Raw genomic sequence first — 11,540 nt, forward strand, 5'->3', positions numbered from 1 at the left:
CTCAGCTCTTCACTCAAGGAGAGCGTTCTACCACTTGAGCCACAGCACCACTTCCAGTTTTTTCTGCTTATGTGGCGCTGAGGAATGGAACCCAGGGCCTCATGCATACAAGGCAAGCGCTCTACCACTGAGCCACCTTCCCAACCCTAGGCCTTGCTTTAAAGAAGAGCAGAAGAAGCCAGGCTCTTCCACTCTGCCCTGGATATCCATAGCTGCCCCAGTGGGTGCCCCTACCCCGCCCCGCTCGGCCCCGCCCCAGCCCCGCCTACTCTGCCATTCACAGGCTCCCTCCTTCCCCTTCCCGAAGCTCTGACCCTGGAGGCCGCACTTCCTCCTTGAGGTCTGCAGGAAGCCTACCCCATGGGACCACCACCTGACTCTGGTCCCTGCTGCTACGTGAAGCTCAGCGCACCATCCTCTGAGGCCCCTCCTGGCCCACAGGGGCCCGCTTGGCTGGCCTCTGCTCTCAGGCTCTGTACCCTCAGCCCATCTGAGTGACCTGCCCCAGTCCTCCTCCAGTTAACAGCTGGCATTTGCCTGGAGGACACCGCGTGCCAGGAGAGGAAGGGGCAAGAATTTAAAGGCAAATGACAGTTGATAGAGTCGATGGAGTTTACCAATCAGAAGGGAGGGACATCAAAACAGATCATTGCAATCATGGTAATGGATTTTATTCTTGGCCAGGAATTGAACCCAGGGTCTTGCACATTACTAGACAAAAGCTCTTTTTTTTTTTTTTTTTTTTTTTTGTCGGTCGTGGGGCTTGAACTCTGGGCCTGGGCGCTGTCCCTCAGCTCTTCAGCTCAAGGGGAGCGCTCTACCACTTGAGCTATAGCGCCACTTCTGGTTTTCTGGTGGTTTATTGGAGATAGGAGTCTCACAGTCTCTCCTGCCCGGGCTGGCTTTGAACCGCGATCCTCAGATCTCAGCCTCCTGAGTAGCTAGGATTACAGGCGTGAGCCACCGGCGCCAGGCTAGACAAAAGCTCTTAAATAAGGATATCCCTAGCCCTGCAATGAATTTTAATGTGTGTGTGTATGTGTGTTTAAATTTGCAGCTTGACTGCCTTGTTTTATCACACAGCTTTTGTGTGTGTGCTCACAGCTGGTGCTCTACCACTTGAGCCATTGCTCCAGTCTTGCATTTTGCTGGGTTTTTTTCTTTTTTTTTGGCCAGTGCTAGGTCTTGAACTCTGGGCCTGAGCGCTGTCCCTCAGCTCTTCAGCTCAAGGCGAGCGCTCTACCACTTTGAGCCACAGCGCCACTTCCGGTTTTCACGTGGTTTGTTGGAGATAAGCGTCTCAGGGAGGTTCCTGCCCGGGCTGGCTTTGAACCGCGATCCTCAGATCTCAGCCTCTTGAGTACCTAGGATGACAGGTGTCCCGGTGCTGGTTATTTTGAAGATGGAATCTCAAGGCACCTTTCCTGCCTGGGCTGACTGTGATCACCCTGCTCTCTGCCTCCTGAGTTTACAGGCCTGCGCCGCCAGGGGGCTGGCTTTAATGTTCTTCAAGACTCAGCACGAGCTCCACCCCAAACACCCACTCACTGGCTGGCTACTGTATCTCTAGAACCCGCACCTGGCTTCAGGGAGGTGCCCACCCAATTAATCCAGTTTGGTCTGTAGTCTAGTGGGCTTGGCCTGGAACTGCATCTGTCCCCTGGGAGCTGGAATTAAAGGCATGAGCCAGCTCTCCCTGATCAAGACTTGCACCGGGCGCTGGTGGCTCACGCCTGTAATCCTAGCTACTCAGGAGGCTGAGATCTGAGGATCGCGGTTCAAAGCCAGCCCGGGCAGGAGAGACCGTGAGACTCCTATCTCCAATAAACCACCAGAAAACCGGAAGTGGCGCTGTAGCTCAAGTGGTAGAGCGCTCGCCTTGAGCTGAAGAGCTGAGGGACAGCGCCCAGGCCCAGAGTTCGAGCCCCATGACCGACAAAAAAAAAAAAAAAAAGACTTGCAAGACCCCTCCTCTCCCATGGACCCTCCTGCCAACCCTGCTTATCTGAAGAAAGTTGGATTTCATGGACCTAGCAAGGGCAAATAGAGGGGGAGAGAGGGGGCAGGCCAGGAAAACCTCAAGGCCTTGCCTGGAACTGAATTCTCCCAGTTTATTGAATTCTCCCAGTTTATTTAGTACCAGGGAAGAGAACAGGGCCATCTGCACTGGGAATGGTAAGTTTTTTTGTTACTTTGTTGTTTCCCTCCACCCCCACCCCTATATCCCAGCCCAGGTCTCTTAACTTTTGTGCCACTGGGGATTCTTTTGGGCCTGTCTTCCACATCACCTCAGTACAAGAGCAAGAAATATATATACAAGCCAGGCACTGTCATGGCCATTCAGGAGGCTGAGATCTGATGATCGTGGTTCAAAGCCAGCTTGAGCAGGAAAGTGCAGTCTATGAGACTCTTTTTTTTGTTGCTGTTGTTGGTCGTGGGACTTGAACTCTGGGCCTGGGCGCTGTCCCTCAGCTCTTCAGCTCAAGGCTAGCGCTCTACCACTCGAGCCACAGCACCACTTCTGCTTTTCTAGTGGTTTATTGGAGATAAGAGTCTCCCGGACTTTCCTGCCCAGGCTGGCTTTGAACCGCGATGCTCAGACCTCAGCCTCCTGAGTGGCTAGGATTACAGGCATGAGCCACTGGCTCCCGGCCCGGCTTCTGTGAGACTCTTATCCCCAATTAACCACTAGAAAATCGGAAGTGGTGCTGTGGCTCAAAATGGTAGAGCATTAACCTTGAGCCAAAGAAACTCAGGGACAGCCCAAGCCCTAAGTTCATGCCCCAAGACTGACAAAAAAAATTTTATATATATATATATATATATATATATATGTATGTGTGTGTATATATCAGCTTTGGAGCTGAGAGTTGGGGAGAGAGTAGCGCAGAAGAGTTTAAGCAGAGCAGGCCTGGGAAAGTCCTACCCAGTGTCATCCCTCTAGCTTCCAGCTGCTACCCAAGTGTGGAGGCCCTGGGGCCTGCTGGCGGGGGAGGGGTGGCAGGCTGGCTGGGGAGTGGAAGGTACTGGGACAGGGAAGACTGGAAGGTTCTTTTGGCTTGGGAAACTGGGTAGGAGGTGATGACTTTCCCCCTAATTGAAACAGAGAGCTCCAAGTCCTCCTGCCCTTTGGAAATCGGCTGAAGTGTATCAGATGTTCCTGAAAGGCCACATTGTTATTTGAGTGTCAAAGCCAGCAGAGGAGGAGGGGAGGGCAGAGGTGGGGGTGGGGAGGGGAGGGAGGGGAGGGAGGTACTTGGTGGGAGGTTTGGTGGCAAAGAATATTCTGTGATAAACAAATAAGGTAAGTTACTTGCAATACTTTGCCCCCAGTCTAATAATAGTGAGGCTGAACACAGCTCTCAGAATTGCTAGCCGACTTTGCACAACATCAGATGAGAATCCTTTCCGGGAAGCAGCCTCAGGAAGGAGCAAAGTGGGGGGTGCAGGATGCCCAGGCTGGGCTCTGAATTCTGCTCAGCTCCACTCCTTATTAACTGCTATGACTCCATTTCCCATTCTCCATGGGCAAAAGGGCTATCATTACTAAGGCAAACCTCTGATACTGGCAAAAAGAAAGGAGCGGGGAGGGGATGGAGTTGGAAGCTGGGCACCAGTGGCTCACACCCATAATCTTAGCTACTCAGGAGGCTGAGATCTGAGGATTGATCATGGTTCAAAGCCAGCCCAGGCAGGAAAGTCCATGAGACCTTTATCGCCAATTAACCACCAGAAAACAGGAAGTGGTGCTGTGGCTCAATGTGGTAGAGCACTAACCTTGAGCAAAAGAGCTCAGGGACAGCATCCAAGCTCTGATCTCAAGCCCCACCACCAAGCAGGGCCTGGAAATAAAGCTCCAGTGCAAGAATATTGCCTGGCACTCTCTAAGCCCCAGGTCTGATTCCCAGCGTCGGAAAAGCAAGAGTTGCTGGGGCCGGGTAGCTGATGCCTGTAGTCCTAGCTACCCAGGTTGCTGAGATCAGAGGGTCACATTTTGAACTAGCCTGAGCAGGAAAGTCCAGAGAGACCAAAAGCCAGAAAGCCAGAAGTGGAACTGTGGTTCCACTGGGAGAGCACCAACCTCGAGCAAAAAACAACAACAAAAAGCCTAAGTGAGAGTATAAGGCCCTGAGTATAAGCCCCAGGACCAGCACAAAAACATCAATAACAAAAGCATAAGCCTCTAGATGTGACCCTCCTCAATAGGATTATAGGCATTTGCCATTGGCGCCTGGCTAGTCCTGGGGTTTGAACACAGGACCTCAGGCTTGCCAGGCAGGCAGGTGCTCTACTGCTGATCTGCATTTATAGCCCTTTTTAAGTACTGGTGAATTTTGAGCTAGAGCTGCTTTTGCCTAGAACCACACCTGGCCCTCCATCCTTGTGGGGTTGTATGTGTGTGGTGTACGTGTGTGTGTGTGTATGTGTGTGTGTGTGTGTGTGTGTGTGTGTGTGTGTGCCAGTCCTAGGGCTTGAACTCAGGACCTGTGTGCTGTCTCTGAGTTTTTTTGTTTTTTTTTTCTCAAGGCTAGTGCTCCACCACTTGAACTACAGCTTCCCTTCCAACTTTTTGGTGTTTAATTGGAGTCTCACAGACTTTCCCTGCCCATGCTGGCTTTGAACTGTGATTCTCAGATCTCAGGCTCCTGAAGCTGGGATGGCAGGCGTGAGCCACGGGTGCCTCTTTCACGCTTTCAATCATAATGGGCACCACTGTGCTGAGATGTGGGGGGAGGGGTCTCCCCTCCCAAACTCTTTTCCCCTAAGCTGGCTTTGAACCGTGATCCTCCTCATTTTGTCCTCCGGAGAAACTGAGATTACAGGTGTAAAGTCATTGCACTTGGCTTGCAATGCGTTTCAGAGGCTCCACTAGCAGGTGCTCAGAGGCAGGGCCGTCCGGATGATTCCCCTTGGCATCTGGATGGCGCAAAGGCAGCCCCATGGTTGGTACTGTACTTGTGGTCCAGACTGTTGAGTCTCTCCTGGGGAAGGGCTTGTCCTGGTTCTCCATGCAGGCTCATTCCAGTTGAGGGAAAGGAGCAGCAAGGCTTTGGGTGACTCTCCAACTGCTCACGTGGCTGTGGCTGGAGGAGGCGGAGCTACCTGGCCTAGGAAAAGGAATCTCGCCTAGAATCAAGGGCAGAGGAAGATACCTGGGGTGAGGAGGACAGCGCTGGTGTTGGAGGGTGGCCGGGGAAGCCTTGGGGAGAGGAACTTGCACCTCTGGCTCTCCACAAAGGGAGCCAAGGAGCCTGACCTAGGCTGGCTGCAGCTGTGGGGACAGAAGGCGGCCCCCAGGGACCATGATGTAGTCCAGGCTGGGACTTCAGAACTGGTTCCTGGGGAACAGAGCAGCCTGTGGGTACCACTGGCCCCAGTGTGAGAAAGCTGATTCCCAATTGCTAATGCTTTGAGGGCACTTAGAGGTGGGTCTGGCACTGTTCAAGTAATGTAAATGTTTTAAAAAGCTGAAGAGCTAGGACTTCCGCTAAGGAAGTCAGGCTTAGGAGAAGTCTGCAATCTTAACCACTACACTGTGTGAAATATAGAAAGAACAAAGATTTTAACTTATAGAAGGTTAGACCTCTGCTTAACCTTTATGTTAAATGCCACATAAAGCAAGCCAGTGGCGGTGGCTCACGCCTGTAATCCTAGCTACTCAGAAGGCTGAGATCTGAGGATCATAGTTTGAAGCCAGACCAGGCAGAAAAAGTCCCTGAGAGACTCTTACCTTTAATGAACCACAATGAACTGGAAGTGGTGCTGTGGCTGCTCAGGAACAGGGCCCAGGCCCTGAGTTCGAGCCCCATGACAAGAAAAATAAAAACAAGTTTTGGGCTGGGAAGGTGGCTCAGTGGTAGAGCGCTTGCCTTGCATGCATGAGGCCCTGGGTTCCATTCCTCAGCACTATCTATAGATAAGCAGAAAAAGCTGGAAATAGTGCTGTGGCTCAAGTGGTAGAGCGCTAGTCTTAAGCCGAAGAGGCTGAATGTCAGTGCCCAGGCCCAGAGTTCAGGCCCCATAACTGACCAAACAACAACAACAAACCAAATTTTAGACCCTCTCCAAGCCTGTGTGATTCTGAGTAGTGACTATGCTGAGATTCTAGGTTTCAATTTCCTAATTCATTTGTAAATTGGAGAATAATACTTCCCAAGGTTGTTGAGGATTAACGAAACATAGGTCGTGTATATGGCCATCTTCTTGTAAGAGCCCCAGCTTTTGGAGGCTGTCAAGGCCCTGAGATTCCAGGATGGGACCCCTTATCATCACCTCCCCCCAGGGTCCTCGGTTTGGACCTGCGGGGACCTAGGGGATGCGCCCCAGCCTTGTGACCCACTGCCTCAGTGACCTGTCCGAGTGGAGGCTGAGGAAGCTCAAGTCGCACAACTTCCGCCTAGATCGCTGCTTCTCCTCCGCTCCTCTCCTCTCCATGAATTTATTCATATGGATGCTATTTACTAATCATTGACTATTCAGCTCACCAAATATTATTAGGCAGCTATTATTTGCCAGGTATTATGCCATGCTCTCTGTAGGAGTCACCCGGCAGAGCCCCCTCAGCCGTCTGGACCATGTTTAATTTCCCTTTGCATCTCCAGCCTGGTCCACAGGTCTTGGAGGAGAGGCAGCTCTGGGCGCGGTGAAGAGGAAGCCGGCAGAAGTGGGAAGAGAATGAGCAGGCTCCTGCTAAGGGGAAGGGGTACTCTAGACCCCTGGACCTCGGGGACTCCCCGTGACTTGGTGGACAAATGCAGGGGGCAAGGACCCCCCCCCCGAACCAAAGTCCTTCAGTAATCACTTGTGTCCCAAGTGGGAAAGGTAAACTGAGGCAAAGTGCCGTAGTGAGCCTCATAAAGATGACACTTGGTTCCAAGCGCACCAGCCTAGTGCTGCTATGGGGGAAAGTAAGGCCAGGGGAGAGAATCTTCTGGGTTTTGAAGAGAAAAATCCATATTTGTTGTTGTTGTTTTATATCCCCAAATATTCAGCATTCCCTTCTAGATCTTGATGTTTCAATTAATTAATTAATTTTGGGGGGTAGTCCTATGAGAGCGCAACAGAACTTGTGTGCCAAACTCAGCCTCGGGGCTGCGTGTGTGTCCAAGGTGTGTGCAGGGGACACGCAGGGCCCTGGGACTCGCAGCCAGCTTCTGAGGGGCCTGGAAGGGCACTGTCCTCTCTCGGGGCCAAGACTGTTCTAGACCCACAGGAAACCACAAAGAGGATGTGGAAGCCCTCGCCCTGCCCTCCAGGGAGGCGCAGCGCCTTCCAGACACCCGGATGGCCAGGAAGGTCGGACGGAGCAGGGCTCGCGCGCCCAGCAAGGTGGACCTGGCCTCAGCCCGGCCCTGGCAGGAAGTAAGTAAGGGCAGCAACTGAGAGCGGGGTCCTGGAGGCAGAATGTGGGGCACTCATCTGTGCCTGGGGGCGCATGTCAGCCACCACAGAGGCGCTGGGCAGCGGGGTGTGGTGGTAATACGGGGTGGGTGTCCAGCCCTGACCCAGGGCACGGGTGGGCGGGGGTGTAAGTCCCCTCCTGTGGCTAGGAAGAGGCCTGTGGGGGCCTCAGCCTCAGTTTCCTCATGGTGAGCCGGCCACAGTCACCACGCATATTTGAGAAGGGGTCGGGGGATCAGAAACGGACTGTGGATTCTCCATGGAGACTCCATCAGCCACCTTCGGGGGGGTCAAGGTGCCCCCGCAGCCCTTCCCTCGCGCAGGGGGCAGGCAGAGCCCAGCGGGGCTGAGGGCAGCGCTGCGCCCCCAGTCCGGGCCCGGTGCAAGCGCGCCCGCGCGCGGTGTCCGCGCCCCCACCGAGGCCGCCGGGGCGCGCGGACCCCGGTGCCGTCGCCAAGTTGCTCTCGGTGTCCCGGTGACCCCATCCCGGGCCCCGACTGGAAGCTTCTGGAGAGCAGGAAGCGAAGCGCGAGCTGCCCCGTGGTCACGCCGCCGGGGCGCGGGCTCCGGACCACCGCGCCTCCCCCAGGTGATCTGGAACCTTCTCCCCGCACACACCCCAACCACAACCACAAACAACCCTGGGCGCCCCCCTCCGGAGCAGGGAGGCGGAGCCGGCCGCGGCCCGGGCGGGAGGGCGCAGGGGGGGAGCAGCCAGGGTTGGGGGGGCTTCGCGGGGTCCCCAGCGCCTTGAGGGGGGCGGGCAGGTGGGGGGCGGCCCCCGTGGGTGCCCGCTGGCCAGGCCGGGGCGCCCTCCCCCCCCAACCCCCCCAGGTCCCCCTGGACTCATCCCCAGGGGGACACAGGAGCCGGGCTAGGGGGTCGCCCATCCCCAACCCGGCTGGAGTGGGTGGTCCGTGCTCGTGGGGGGGGGTCGCGGGGGACCCCCCACACCCACACTTGGGTCAGGCGTGGAGAAAGCACGTCCAGGGCGAGGCCTAGGAACCTAGAACCTAGGGGGTCCAACCCCCCCAACACAGGCCAGGGGACACTGGGGGACTGTCTCCCCCAAAGCCTGAGCTCCTGCCACTCAAAGGCCCCATGGGCCCCAGGGTCACTGATGCCCTTTGAGGAGGTCACGGCCCCGCTCCGTCCCCCCCCCCAGGCCTTGGAAGGAGCCCCCTGCCTTCCCCATCCCCAGGAGAGGAGGCTCCAGCCAGCACAAGACCCAACAGACTTCTGAACTTGCACGTGCCTGAGGGTAGATGGCGTCTGGAGATCCCTTTTAAGAGGGGGCGTCCTTCCCCAGCCCTTTAAGAGGGAGTGGGTCACAGCAGCAGGACTATAAAAGTCCAGCTTGCTTTATTCCCTCCCCCCCTGCAGGGGGGGGCTTCCTATGAAGGAGGGGGGCGGCGGAGTGCTACAGCTGAATTTAATTGGTGCCCGGGTGTTGTCTCTCTCTTCCTTCCCCCCAGCCCCCAACCCTGCTCAAACTACTGTCCTTCCTCTTGTCCAGTGGAGCTGACCCCTCAAGGTTCTGGGGAGCTGGGATCCAGGTGCTGCTCCACAGGGGGAGGGAAGGGAGGTCTCCTGGAAGAAGGTGGGACCCCCAGGTGGGTCTCTGGGACCACACTGGGGACCACGCTGCTCACTACGGTGTGCCCTACCTGGTGCCAGGTGGCTGGACCTCTGGGCAGGGGGAGGTGCCCGGTGGCTGGGCGGGGAGGGCGGGAGGACGGCAGCCAGTCTGTCCCTGCTGTCAGTCTGGTTGTGCTCGATGGGGGATGGGTATGCAGTGTGTTCTCTGTGGCCTTGGATGTATTCCTCTCTCTCCCGGCTCTGCTCTCCTGCTCCAAGGCGTTTAACCCTTCCTCCCTTCCTCGTGGGTCTGGAGGTGTCTGGTACAGCAGAGAGACCCAAAGGAGACATTCCTCTTCCCAGAGCAAGAGGCAGACTCTTTTGGAGGGCGGGGGCGGGGGGATGAGGGGCCGTCTGTGGCATTGGACACGGCAGAGAGGTGCCTGCCGGGCCCCAGGCATTGGCACCTGGGTGGAATGGGATGGGGGCAGCATTCGCCCAGAAAAGGTTCGTAGTTGTTGAGAGAAGCAGGAAGAGGTGGAGCTTTTCCCGGGTGTGGAAGAGATCTGGACTGGAAAGGAGGCTCAGGTGAAGAGTCCCTGGAAGTGGGGGTGAAGGAGGCCAGGAGGCCAAAAGGTCCTTTTGGGTGTATGTGTGTGTGTGTGGGGGGATACACACTGGGCCTCAACTTTGCCGGATTATTGGCCAGCTTTAAAAAGCAACCAAGGAGAAGGGAGAGGTGGATCAGCAGACTGCCAGCGCCTCAAAGCCAGCCTGTGTCCCCTGAGAGCGAGCTTAGCCCACTGAGCCACAGCCTCCTGGGGCAAAGGAGACAGCCACCCACACGGAGGCTGTGAGGGCAGAGTTCCTCGGCTGGCTGCAGAGCAGGCTGGGCAGGCTGGGTGGCTGGAGGGGGCTCTGCCTCCTCTTCCTCCCACCTAGGCCCTGAGGAAGACAACTCTTTTTCTTCCCACCCCAGGACCACACACTTGGATCTTTGACCCCTGGTGCCAGGGAGAAATCCACCCCAGCAACCTCACCCTGCCATTTCCTAGTCTGAGAAGGAGGAGGGGTCTTCCTGGCATTTGGGTCTCCTCTCTAATGAACCAGGTACCTTTCTGAGAGTCCCAGCCTCCATCCCAGCCCACTACCAGGGATGAAGCAGCTGCCAAGGTCAAAGGCCGGGCTGCTGACCTGAGACCTGTCTCCTGCCTCAGCCTTGGCCCGGCTCACCCCCAGCGCTCATCACTAATGTCACCTCCTGCCCATCCGGTAAGGCGGGGTGTCTGGGAGCTCCCATGTCCTGCAGGGGAGTAAGGGGTGGACGGGAAGCTGTTAAGGTGGGGAGCAGAGTTGGTTTGGTGTGTGCAGGGGTAGGGGGGAGACTATTGAGAATCTTTGTCTGGAAGGCTCAGGGAAGGAAGACGCGCCGGGGTTTCCTACTTTTTCATAGGTTTGGGGATTTGCTGGTGCCCAAGGCAGGCAGTTGTGTGGGACAGGCAGCCTGGCCCTGGGTGGGACAAGGGTCTGTCAAGGGTCTCGCAAGACAGCCTGGGGCCCCCGTGGGAGGAGCGGGGAGTATCGCCCAGCCGAAGAGGCTGTCTGGGAGAAGCTGGGGGGGTCCCCCCAAGTCCAGGGCAGGCCGGGCTCCTGGGGTGGGGTGCAGGAGGAGTCCCTGGGCCACACCCCGAGGCTGGGCTGGGTTTTTTTTTTTCCTTTTTCCTGCGGGCTCAGGCTTCCTCAGTCCCGGGGCGCTGGCTGCCCGGTGTCCCGGGCCCGGGGCCCTCCCGGGCGGGCGGCGGGCGCGGTGCCCCGACTCTGCCCGGCCGCCGCGGCTCCCCTCCCTGCGCGCCCCTCCCCCGCCTGAATTGGGAATGAGGCTTTGTTCCGAGGTGGACTCAGCATTTCTCGGGAACCTACTGTGTGCCCCACCGGGGTCGGGTGTGTGTGTATGTGCGGGGGGGGGGGTCCGAGCCCCGCGCCGGCCCGGGGGCAGCCCTCGGGCGCGGGGGGCCCTCCCGCCCCGGGGCGCAGGGACCCGCGCCGGCGGTGCCCACGGCCCCGCTGACCCCCGCGGGCGTGCCCGGGCCGGGGAGGCCCGGACCCCCCCCCCCACGGTCCCCCCTGCGTGCCGGGGGAGCCAGGTGAGCGGCGGCCCCGCAGCCCGGGGACGCGCGGTGCGGGGGGGGGGGGTGCGGACGCGCCGGGCCCGGGAGCGCGGGACCCCGCGGAGGGGGGGCGTGGGTGTCGGGGACCCACAGACCCGGCTCCGCTGTCAGCTGGGGGACGCACGAGGGCTCCGCACTCGGCGTGAGAACCGGGCGGACCGGGCGCCCCGGGGTCGGGGGCGCGCGGGGGGGGTCCGCCGGGCGGGGGGGGCAGGAAGAGGGGAGGGAGATGCGGGGTCACCGAGCCCCGTCCGACCTTGCAGGGAAGGGAAGGAGACGTGGCAGGCGGGGACGCCGGAGGGATGAGGCCGGGGCGGAGGGCTGGCAGCCGCCGGGGCCCTCGGCGGGGTCCGGGGCCCTTCCCGCACGCGGGGGGGGGGGCCTCGGCCTGGC

This window comes from Dipodomys merriami, unplaced genomic scaffold, assembly GCF_024711535.1.
Source record: "Dipodomys merriami isolate MVZ:Mamm:240054 unplaced genomic scaffold, mDipMer1.0.p SCAF_69, whole genome shotgun sequence".
In the NCBI taxonomy this organism is placed as follows: domain Eukaryota; kingdom Metazoa; phylum Chordata; class Mammalia; order Rodentia; family Heteromyidae; genus Dipodomys; species Dipodomys merriami.